Source organism: Saccostrea cucullata, unplaced genomic scaffold (assembly GCF_032062105.1).
Source record: "Saccostrea cucullata isolate Sc308-1 unplaced genomic scaffold, CSIRO_AGI_Scuc_v1 ctg22, whole genome shotgun sequence".
Lineage (NCBI taxonomy): Eukaryota > Metazoa > Mollusca > Bivalvia > Ostreida > Ostreidae > Saccostrea > Saccostrea cuccullata.
In genome coordinates this window covers 467,966-479,718 of record NW_026936725.1, presented here as the reverse complement: position 1 = coordinate 479,718, position 11,753 = coordinate 467,966, and positions in this window count along the sequence as shown.

Here is an 11,753-nt window from a genome sequence, read left to right as displayed (position 1 = left end):
TTCGTTTATTAATTTTCAGTCTGAAACCGAATATGATTAGATGACATATATAACCACGTATATGTTATCATTTTCAACTTAGATGCACTTTACAAGTACTCGACACATACAAACATGCAGACAAAATGTAAAGCTGGCACATGCAACACCGTAATGTCTCCTCTCTGTGTTATATCATTTATAATTAAAAACCTTGTCTGACACTTTGCCATATTCAATATCTTCAAAATTACTTTTACCTTGAAATAAGAGTCAACGCTTCTTCTAACCTTCATCTATGTAATCTTCGATATTGAAAGCGTCTGAAGTTTACCATCTGTACTCTTCTAGACCAATATTACGTAGCACACTATTGAATTCAACCAATGTTTATAATAAACATCAACACCGACTGTCAGGAAACTAGTTTGTAATTTTAATATTAGTATTCCAGTTTGTCTTAAAGTACAGAGCACTTACATGTAGATTTCGATGCCAGGAATCAACCCCGGGATTGGTCTTTTAGCTGACAATGTAGAGGAATCGACACTACATATGTAATTACTCAAATTAGAATCTTAATAACTTGTCGAGGTCCAGAAATGTCATCTACACATACATTATCATCTCAATACTGTAATACATTACCCGGTACTGTGCTTAGTGTAATCTTTATTTACCATGGCTTGTTATTTCGAATTCTACATTGAATTTAGGAAAGAACACTGAACATTAGCTAATTAAAAGAATTTGATTAAAATATTTAAGAAATAATCAAACTTATTAAATAACGAACTAAACCTTTAATATAAAACAAAAGTTTCCCCAGTTAACGTAAACACGTCCTGTAGATTTGTAGAAGAAAAAAATTTAATAAAATAATACAGCAAATCTCAGAATATGACTAGCACGATTTTAAAATTTCCTATTTTACCGATGAAAGATATGGAGATAACTAACAGTATTCAAGCCCAAAAGTTTATAAAACGATACAAAATAGGAGCAAAAAATCCAAAACATCACAGATAAAATGGATGATAACATCCCCTGCACAATGCTCCTTGTCATGAATATGACTAACCCTTTTTGTGCAAGATTTGTTGTTTTAAAACCTTTGTTTTATAACTTCTCCTTTCTCTCATCAGGTGAAGAAACTTAATCTGCGTCTGGTTGTGACTATCACAATTCACACCCTGTTACTCTCTCTCTCCATCCAATCCCTAAGAGAAATGAGGATGTTCATTTTTTGCCAAATGGACTATGTGTTACGTTACGATCAATATAATACATCATTTTGTCTATGATAAAGTGTATCTCACAATGAAATGTTGAAATCGGTTCAGGAATATCACTTTTCAATTTTTGATTCTTCACTACAATATTAATTCATTAAAAAAGTCTATGATCATTTGATCATTTTAAACCCCTATACCGTTTTCACCTTGCATTGGAATCCTTTGCAGAAAGAATTAAATCAAAGTAGTGACCAAGAGTGTGGATAGAGAGGGTACTGTGACAAATGCACGTGTCACTTTATCCCCTCCAACTATCCTTGCGAGGGGATAAGTTACTGTAAAATCAGACATTTTCGTAGGATCAATGTTTATTGGTTTAGGAAAAATATTTGCTCTTTTATTAAATTCTTCGTTGGAGAATTATTGGGCCGCTAAAAATTAGATATTACGCATTTCGAGGGGACTAATGCGTATCTCCATAAAACGAAAACAACGAAATTTAACACTCGTGAAAACTATTAATCTCACAGTAAGTCTTATCATGAGAAAGTGTGACCATTATTATAAAAAATCAAATTTGTCAAAGATAAGTAAAATATGAGTAGCCTAAGTATGACATAAATTGTAACATAAAAGATGAAAAGTATCTTTTAATGGCTATGCTTTAATGCATCGAATTGGAATCAAAAGAATAAATCAATTGCCATTTGAGATTTTTCTTTATATCTAACAATCGCCAGTTGAGGTTCACAAGGGTTTTATTACGATTTCAGATCACAATCCCTTTTATATCAATAATGATGAAATTCATCTTTAAAACCTTAGTTCCAATGTTTTCTTTATAAAATTTACAACAATAATAATACCTCAGAGTTTGCATCTAAAATGACATTACTTGTATTAGCAACAAATTAAGAACCATTCTGCAAAAATCAAAACAGAGGCCGTTTGGAAAGACAGAAGCAATTATTGATCTTTATTTCCTCCTTGATAAAAATCTAAGTTTTTAAAAAAATCTGTCTACCATCAGGATTACAGTTATGAGGCTGCCTGCTTCTCATATATCGCAAAATCCCTTACACGTTTGTTTTCGTCTAAATTCCAAGAGTCTTGTAAAACGTGCTGTAACATTTCTTGGTAAATGAGATTGGATTTGGACGTTTTTTCTGGACAATTCGATCAAGGCATTTTTTAAATTTCAATCACGGATTTAAAAAAAAAAAAAGAATTTACTATATCCTCATTCTCTGGAGCGCACAACGCCCTCCAATCACTGAAGAAGACTTCTTCACTCGTTCTCAATTAACACACTAGCGGTCGCCAACTGATCAGTTCGTGTGTTCACCTCAGGTCATATGACAATCTTAGTACGTATAAGTTGTTTTAATATTTATTATTTTATTAACACCTCTTGCGAGAATTTTTCACTAGCTCCTCTCACCCTTCCCAATCCCACACGATCCAAACTAACAACTCTCGAATTAACACCACAATCATAGCCAACCCCGCGATAAACTTTCAGGAAGCCAGAACAACAATTTGAAAGAAAGATAAGCAAAGATGCCTGTCACTTAATTAAGTCAATTAATTCAAAATGCAAGCACACCATTCCCCTTGCTTATTGCAATTTTGAACATCATCTCTACCAGTATCTCAAAGAATCCATGGAAAGTCTGGCCATTCAGCAAAATCAGGGACTCAAGGCATAAGTTTGCTAGTGACTACTTTGCTATCAATCCAGACTCTACAGATATCCTAAATCTCCTAACATGCATAAACTAAGTTCCCTTCCACTAAGCAAAGTTCCCTTCCACTAAACTAAGTACCAGGGTTCGACTTCATGTTTTACCAGTGTTGTTTCAAAAGGACTGGCAAAGTAACTTACATTGTACACCAGCACTCATATTCAAATTTTCTAAAAAGATATCATTGAACTAAGTGTCAAATAATTAAAAGATTGCCCACGTAGTCTATATCTTCAAGATAAGCGACAAATGTACATCAGATATTAACATGTATCTCTTACAGCAATTTGATCAATAATTAAAGAGCAAATTCTCAAGACAGCTCCCCCCCGATTCATTCTTTAGCTGCAATTTGTCAATGCTGTGAAATAAAACGATTACCATTTGCCACGGTACAAAACCTGACCAGTAGCCGATCGCGAATAAATAATAATTAACAGGGTTAAGTTAGGGTATAAGGATTAAATCCATCCGTAAATTGATTGACATCTTTCAAATTAAAATAAAAAGTAACTGTCATAACACAAAAGATAAATGTGTCTGCCTTATTTTTTCAAAAAAAGAATTTGATAAGATACCACATCAACACATAGTTTTCTCTCAGTTACCACGGATATTGTAGATGCGATGGATGTAATTTCTATTCTATGAAAATAACAAACAGTACTCAAACTTCCAAATCCATTAAATATTGTAAGCAGAGAAAACTATGACCTCTGAAAAACATCAAAGGTTGGATCAGGTACCATGGAGAAGTGAGCATCCCCTGTTGACCGGTCATATCCTCCGTGTTGTCTTTTTCATATTTTGTAGACATTCAGTGTAAAACCAACGACGTAACACTTTGTATGAAAAATATCAGTCAATATTCGACTGAATAATAAAGTGTTTTTGCTGACAATGGAAATATCGAACAGAAAACGTAAAATTGGACTAGAAATTGCCTTCAGGTGAAGCAGACGACAGCTGCGGAGTAACATAAAGCCCGGTATCCTTTTTAATGCTTGCGTACAGCAGTGAACTCCCGGAGGTGTTAAAGTCTGTGCAGTGTTAAACTGCTTCCTGACGACCGTCTCATCTATAGGACAATATAATTCAATCAACCAAAACTACAGGAACGATCATATTATATTATTCATTCGTTTTAATTAGACAATTACCAGCATATGGGGAATCCAAAAAAAAAAGAAGGTTTTTGCCAAAAAAATTGGTCAAAATTAATTTCTTAAGATTTTGTCGAGAAAATTTTCTCAATAGCCATGAAACAGTTTTTAAAAGTAGTATTAAAAATATTGAGGAACTTCTGCATGGACACCTTACAATCAGATACATGTATGAAATGTTGTATGTTAGTATAATGCTAATATTGGTTCGAAATCTAATCTGCTTTACGTAGTTCTAAGGGCAACTGCTTTTGTAGATTAATAAAGCAGAAATTAAGAGGCTACTTTTTCATTGACATCTTTTTCTGTAGGAGGATATCCTGGAATTTGGTATCGGTATATGTTTACTACATTGTACGACAGTCATTTGTCTTCTTCTTTCTGACAAACAATCATTGTCCGATTTCTTTATTTCCAAATTAAATGAGTTATCTTGTGTTAACTGACCTAATGGAAAATATTCTTGACATTTTTTTCCCCAGAAATTAAAAGAAAATTGAAAGGAATCGCGTTACCATTTGAACGAGAATCGTGACCATACATCGTCAACAGTATTAAGTATCATAGAAATCATTATGAAATAATTATATAAATTAAGTAGCTGTCTGTCGAGCCTAAAGGTCTTGAAGAGAACATTTAGAAAGCATTGAACTTGCCAACGGTATTGAAGTAAATGGATCTATAGTTCTAAGGCAGTCACAATTTTAAACTTTTGATTTCAACATCTCAACGTTCAGTGACCCATCCCTGGCAATGAAATCTATTAATAACAAGAGGCCCATGGGCCTTATAGGTAACCTGAGTATCATGTAACAACTTTTGAACAACTGAATTTGCTTCGTGTTTTAAACCAGAGGCCATGAAATTCACAATTTTGAAAGAGGCACCATTGTTTATCACAATTAAACACTTAGCATGCTTACTCTAGTTACTTTATACCCAGAGGTAGATCAGAGTAACAAAGAGAAAATGCACTTCCACCAGTTATGCACCCTACCCCAAAGTAACCACTGACCCTGGGGCCACATATTTCAAAATTTTGGAAATTTTATCATAAAATTTACTTAATCAGAAATGATTGATTTATATCATAGAGCAGATTTCAAAGCATTAATTTATTTTCAGACTATGTAACACCGTCCCCTCCTCACAGATACTCCCGAGCCAGGGGGCATGAAATTAAACATTTTGCTAGATGCACCTTTTTTCATCATATAAATATATATACTTAGATCATTGGCATAATACCCTGGAGCAAAGGAAAAGATTTCATTAATAGTTTTTCACTATATAATCAAAAGAGCCCCCTACACCAAATGGCACAGCCCTTGACAGAGGGTCCATGAAAATCACAAATTTGGTTGAGGCACTCTTGCTCATAAAAATTTTATACTAAGTAAGTTTATTTAATACCCAGGAGCACAAGAGATTTTCAAAGAATGCATTTTTACTATATAAACGATAGAGACCCTCCCTGACACCAATATCAAATTCTGAGGCCATAAAATTCACAATTTTGAAAGAATCACTCTTACTCATCATAACTATGTACTAATTTAGTTTATTTAATACCCAGAAGCAGAGAAGAAGATTTTCAAAGAATTAATGCATTTTCACTATATAATCAAAAGAGCCACGTCCTAACACCAGAACTCCTGACCCTGGGGTCATAAAATCCACAATTTTGGAAGAGGCACTTTTACTTCTCATAACTATGTACTTAGTTAGTTTGTTTAATACCCAGGAGCAGAGAAGAGGATTTTTGAAGAATTAATGCATTTTCACCATATAATCAACAGAGCCCCGCCCTAACACCAGAACTCCTGACCCTGGGGCCATAAAATTCATAATTTTGGAAGAGGCACTCTTCCTCATCATAACTAATTAGTTGGTTTATTTCATACCCAGGAGCAGAGAAGAAGATTTTCAAAGAAATAATGCATTTTCACTACTTATATAATCAATAGAGCCCCGCCCTAACACCAGAACCATTGACCCTGGGACCATAAAATTCACAATTTTGGAAGAGAAACTCTTGCTCATCATAACAATCTACTTGGTAACATGTAGTTTATTTAATACCAAGGAGCAGAGAAGGAGATTTTCAAAGATTTAATGTATTTTCGCCATACAATCAATAGAGCCCCGTCCTAACACCAGAACCCCTGACCCGGGGGCCATAAAATTCACAATTTTTAAGAGGCTTTCTTGCTTATCATAACTATGTACTTAGTTAGTTTATTTAATACCCAGGAGCAGAGAAGAAGATTTTCAAAGAATTAATGCATTTTCACCATATAATCAATAGAGTCCCGCCCTAACATCAGAACTCCTGACCCTGGGGCCATAAATTCATAATTTTGGAAGAGGCACTCTTCCTCATCATAACTTTGTAATTAGTTGGTTTATTTCATACCCAGGAGCAGAGAAGAAGATTTTCAAAGAAATAATGCATTTTCACTATACAGTATATATAGCCCCGCCCTAGCATTAAAAACCCTGACCCTGGGGCCATGAATTTCACAATTGTGGTAGAGGACTCACTGCTCATTACATTCATACCAATAGTTTGACTGCTTGATATCCAGGAGTAAAGAAGAAGATTTTTTTTTAAAGATTGCATTAATTTTATTGTTTTGACCCCGCCCCTCAGGTCACTCATAGATGCTATATGCCAAAATTGGTTAAAATTGGTTAATGGTTAAAATTGGTTCATCGGTTTCAGAGAAGAAGCTAAAAATGTTCAAATGTTAACGCACTACGCACGAAAACAGATAGCAATAGGTCACCTGAGTTTACTCAGGTGACCTAAAAATAGTATATAGACTGACTTACTTTGCTGGAGTATCAAATTATAGATTTTAGTATACATTTAGATAATGTCCATTACATGCAAATATTTAACAAGGACATCGCAAGGCGGCGCCAAGGCAGCATTCGACATCGTTCCCTATGCAAATAACGCCACTTCCGTTTCGGACAGAAGAATGAACTCGCTCACCTTCAAATGAACACGCACGATTTCTTTGCTCTATAGTCTATCCCTTCCAACTCCGTTGCGAGGGGATAATAAGCGTAGTTTTTGAAAAAAAATTAATATTAGATTTTTGAGATATTTCTAATAAGAAAATCGGATTTTTAAGTCTTCTCTTTTTTAATTTTAAATATTTATTACAATTGAGATAAAACAGAAAATGAATTTGAATGCATTGTACTTTTATACATACGTGAACTTTGCTGGACTGAAGAGTAATTACTAAAAAAAGATTTTTGACTTCAAAATGGTCATCGAGCCTATTGTTAATGTGATGATTTTGCACTTTTTAAATATGTAAAGTTGTTTGAATCATCCCAAAAATAGAATAATACAATTATTTGCAAGTGCCGTTGAATAAAATATTGTTTTCATAAAAATTGAAATTAGAAAAAAAGAAGCACTCTGAGTTGATCAAAATCTTTCTCAAACCAATTTTTGATTTAGAGCTGCATGATAAGAATGACAAGGAATTAATGATGACAATATTATTTTTCTTTCTGCAAATGTTAGTTCTTTATGATTAACAATTTTTTTTTTGTTTTCTCGCTTTTATACAGCGTTTTCTTATTATACAATCCATGATACTCCATTTAAACTAAATTTTATCTTTATTGTCCCCCGCATTCACTGAACGTGTTGAATATTACATGTAATTTGATAATTTGGGCTGCCTTGTCTATCTTTCTGTCTACGGTTGACACTTCCGGACTAAATCTCCGTTTTGATTTTGCAATGAAGTATCCTAATTTCCTATGACTCATGTATAAAATATACCCATTCATTCCGGGTTAAAAAAGTTAATTTTCAAGGTCATATCAGATATTCCTAAACATGCATTGCATTATAAAGTAAAAGTTTTAAAAGTTTACAGATGATAACTTAATTACTGTTTATCTTTGAGTTTATGTGATTTTATTCTCAAAACTGTCATTATCTTGAAGAAGATCACTATTGAATTGAATGTCAAAGATTCTGAAGATTAATTCAAATACGGTTTTTCAGATGATGATTACTTCTTCTTGAGCTCTTGCAATCAAACGTTGAAATTAATCATTCCTTCTTTCTACTCATATTTTATCCTTTAGCTGAAGAGTGATTCTTTAAGAACAGCTAAATATAATTCTTTTTGCATGTTTCTTTTTTCAATTCTTGTTTCTTAAATAGATAACTGTTCAGTGTGTTGGAAAGATAAAGAGCGACTATCTTCTGGAATCTTCAAAGACTGAATTTGTAATTTATTTAACAATGTTTGGCCATTGGTTAACATTGGCTTGTTACAATATATTCTGATTCAGACAAATACGTGTACACTGAATTCGATGTGATAAAAGAAAAGTCTAGGGTTCCTCACTAAAATGACCCGACTCAAAACTTTATTTTAGATTCCAGGACACGTTTTCCCTCTACTGGTCAGAGACCAGAAGAGCTTATGCGATAGTAATGCGTCCGGCGTCCGTCCGTCTGTCTGTCTGTCTGTAAACATTTTTTTTAAAAATGCTACTCGGTCGGATTTCAGTATGACTTGGCACACAAGTAGACTATACTACATGTAAGATACATAATTCTTTGTATCGGTTTTTGATTTCGATGAACGTTGTTGCCGTGGTTACTAAAGATAGAAATTTCTCTGAAATTCAAAATGCTACTCCTCCTACAGTTTTGGTCTGATTTCAGATAACTTGGCACACAAGTAAACTACACTAAGAAACATAATTCTGTGTATCGGAAATTGATTTCGGTGAACGGTGTTGCCGTGGTTGCTAGAAATAGAAATTTCTGTGAAATTGTTTTAAAATGCTACTCCTCCTACAGTTTTGGTCTGATTTCAAATAACTTGGCACACAAGTAGACTATACTAAGATACACAATTCTATTTATCATTTTTTGATTTCGATGAACGTTATTGCCATGGTTACTAAAGATAGAAATTTCTGTAAAATACTATCAAAATGCTACCCCAAATAGAGTTTTAGTCTGATTATAATATAATTAGGCATGCAAGCAGACTACACTAAGAACATAAAGAGACTTTATCAAGGATCATTATTCTATTTATTATTGTTGTAAAGTTTCAATTCCCAACTGCTACTTTTCTCTTCCTTTGATATAAGTAAAAACCAGAAGAGCTTCAGTCTCGACAGAGACTTCTGTTTTCTTTTTATTCCTTGTATACCGTCGACAAATGTGTGAAAATTTTCTTGAAAAAAATTTTCCCACCTACCTACCGACCCAATTATTTTAACTAGTGTCGAAGGAGGGCAATCAAACATTGTTTTAAAGATGTCTTTGGCTATTAAGTGTTTAATATACATAATGTCAAAGTACTTGACGGGGGCATTTGTTACCATTTCATACAGAACAGCTAAAGGGGTGAGGCAATAATTATGCATTTACATAGAATTTCAAGTTTTCTGAACATATCTTTTTTTCATCATCAGATTCAGTCTTTATGCCGAATGTGATGACAGATCTATACGACATGAATACCACGGTGCTTGGTAACACCTCTAGCCCGCGACCTTGGCAAGACTACGTGGAGATGACGTTTCTTGGAATCGGCAGCCTGATTGGTGTCATTGGAAATGTCCTGGTCATCAAAGCAGCCTGCAAAGTCGAGACCCAGTTTGCTCGACAGATCATGACCCTATTCTTCACCCTTGCCATCACTGATGGCATAATCTCTGGAGTCAAGATACCTCTGCTTATTTCGCTCAGATTCAAGCTTACGAAACCTATCCTGTTCATTCTGAAATACGTGTTTCTGGGTTTAAATGCCATTCTTCAGATAACGCTTTGGAAACACTTTTTTGTTGGATTCCAACGGTTTATGATCATGTACAGCTTTCCATTTTATCGGAAGTATTTCACCTTAACAACGACCGTATCCATAGTGGTATCCCTGTGGTTAATCCTCTGGGTGCTTAATATCGTCCTACCAATCCTCGCACAGATGAACGTCATGTTCTTCAACCTCTACTTTGACCATGGATTCTATCGATCTCCGGTTGAGATAGCCATGTATGAAATCATCACTGTTGGAATTCTAAGCATAGTTCCGGTTTCTTGCACGGTGTTTTGTCACATCTGGATCGTCTTTAGCATTGTTAAAGCTGGTCTTACTCATCTAGAGAACATCGAAGAAAGCTCCACCTTTATCAGAATAAACATTACCTCCATCCTGCGTATTCTACTTCTGATTGTTTGCGTTTCGCCATTTCTGATTGCAAATATGGTGGATCCGACACACTCGTCCATCTCGCCGACTGCGTTCCTCTGGACTGAGTATTTCCTTTGTGCTCACTCCGTGCTCAGTCCCTATCTTACCCTTTGTGACTCGGATTTCAAAGACTCGTCTTCGTTTAAGAACTCGACTCACAATCGCCTTAGATCCGCCGGCAGTTTACGCAGAAGCCGTAAATTTGCCGTCAGTTTCATCACATCAGGGGATCTGAAAACGGTCAAGCACACTGAATGATTCAATGTTTGAATGACACTTTAATTGTTTTAATTGAAGATCCTTGTAAACAACGGAAGGGAGAACTCTCTAAAGAGCTTTGTAGACAGACGGAGGAACTCTACAGAGAGCTTTGTAGACAGAAGAAGGAACTCTACAGAGAGCTTTGTAGACAGAAGGAGGAACTCTACAGAGAGCTTTGTAGACAGAAGGAGGAACTCTACAGAGAGCTTTGTAGACAGAAGGCATTTTGCAAAAAAACATTTGTAAACGGAAGAAGAAACTCTGTAAAAGCATTTGTAGACGGAAGAAGAAACTTCTTAAACAACAATAGTGTTGACTGTTTTGAAGTATTGTGTAAAGATAAAAGATATTTTACCTAACTACATTGTACTATGTTGTAACAAGTGACGTAATCGTGTTATATTGTGTGCTAACGATTGTAATATCGTTTATTCATAATAACATTTATTCATTTTAATCCCAAACAATCAATTTAAGCAAAGATTTGATAAATTTTTTTCAATTCAATTTTCAGAAAAATTATTGTCTATTTAGACCAAATAATATTTTTGTAAACATTATATAATCTAATAAGGATACATGTAACTCTAACCTGTAAAAAATTATTGATAAATGAACACGGCCTGTCAAGATTAGTTTGATTTTATTATTGTGTGTTTAACAATGTATAAGAAAATTCTATTTTCCATGTACTGGGATTTATTTGTTTTGAATTAAAATGAAACAATGTTAGTACTATGTTGAATTATGCTCATAGATATGCTATTGTAGTAGTTTAAACATTTATAATGTGAAAGAAAATGAAAGAAAGTGATTCCCATGCAGTTTTCGTATACAACTTCAACAGCTTTTTACAGACATTAACCCTTACTGGCATAATTTATGGTATACTATATAAATGAAGAGAAAAGAATAAACACATATAACCACGTCTACGGGCACAAAATGGGACATTCTACGATCCAGTGCTATAAAAAGCTAGTGTCAGTTTCATTTATTGTGCTTTTCTTTCGTTCGTTTTGTTAAAATTTTTAAGATTATAAATTTTGAAAAATTGTTAGTGAATCGGGCGAAAATATAATTGCCATAAAATTATCTCCCTTGCCTTGAACAGCA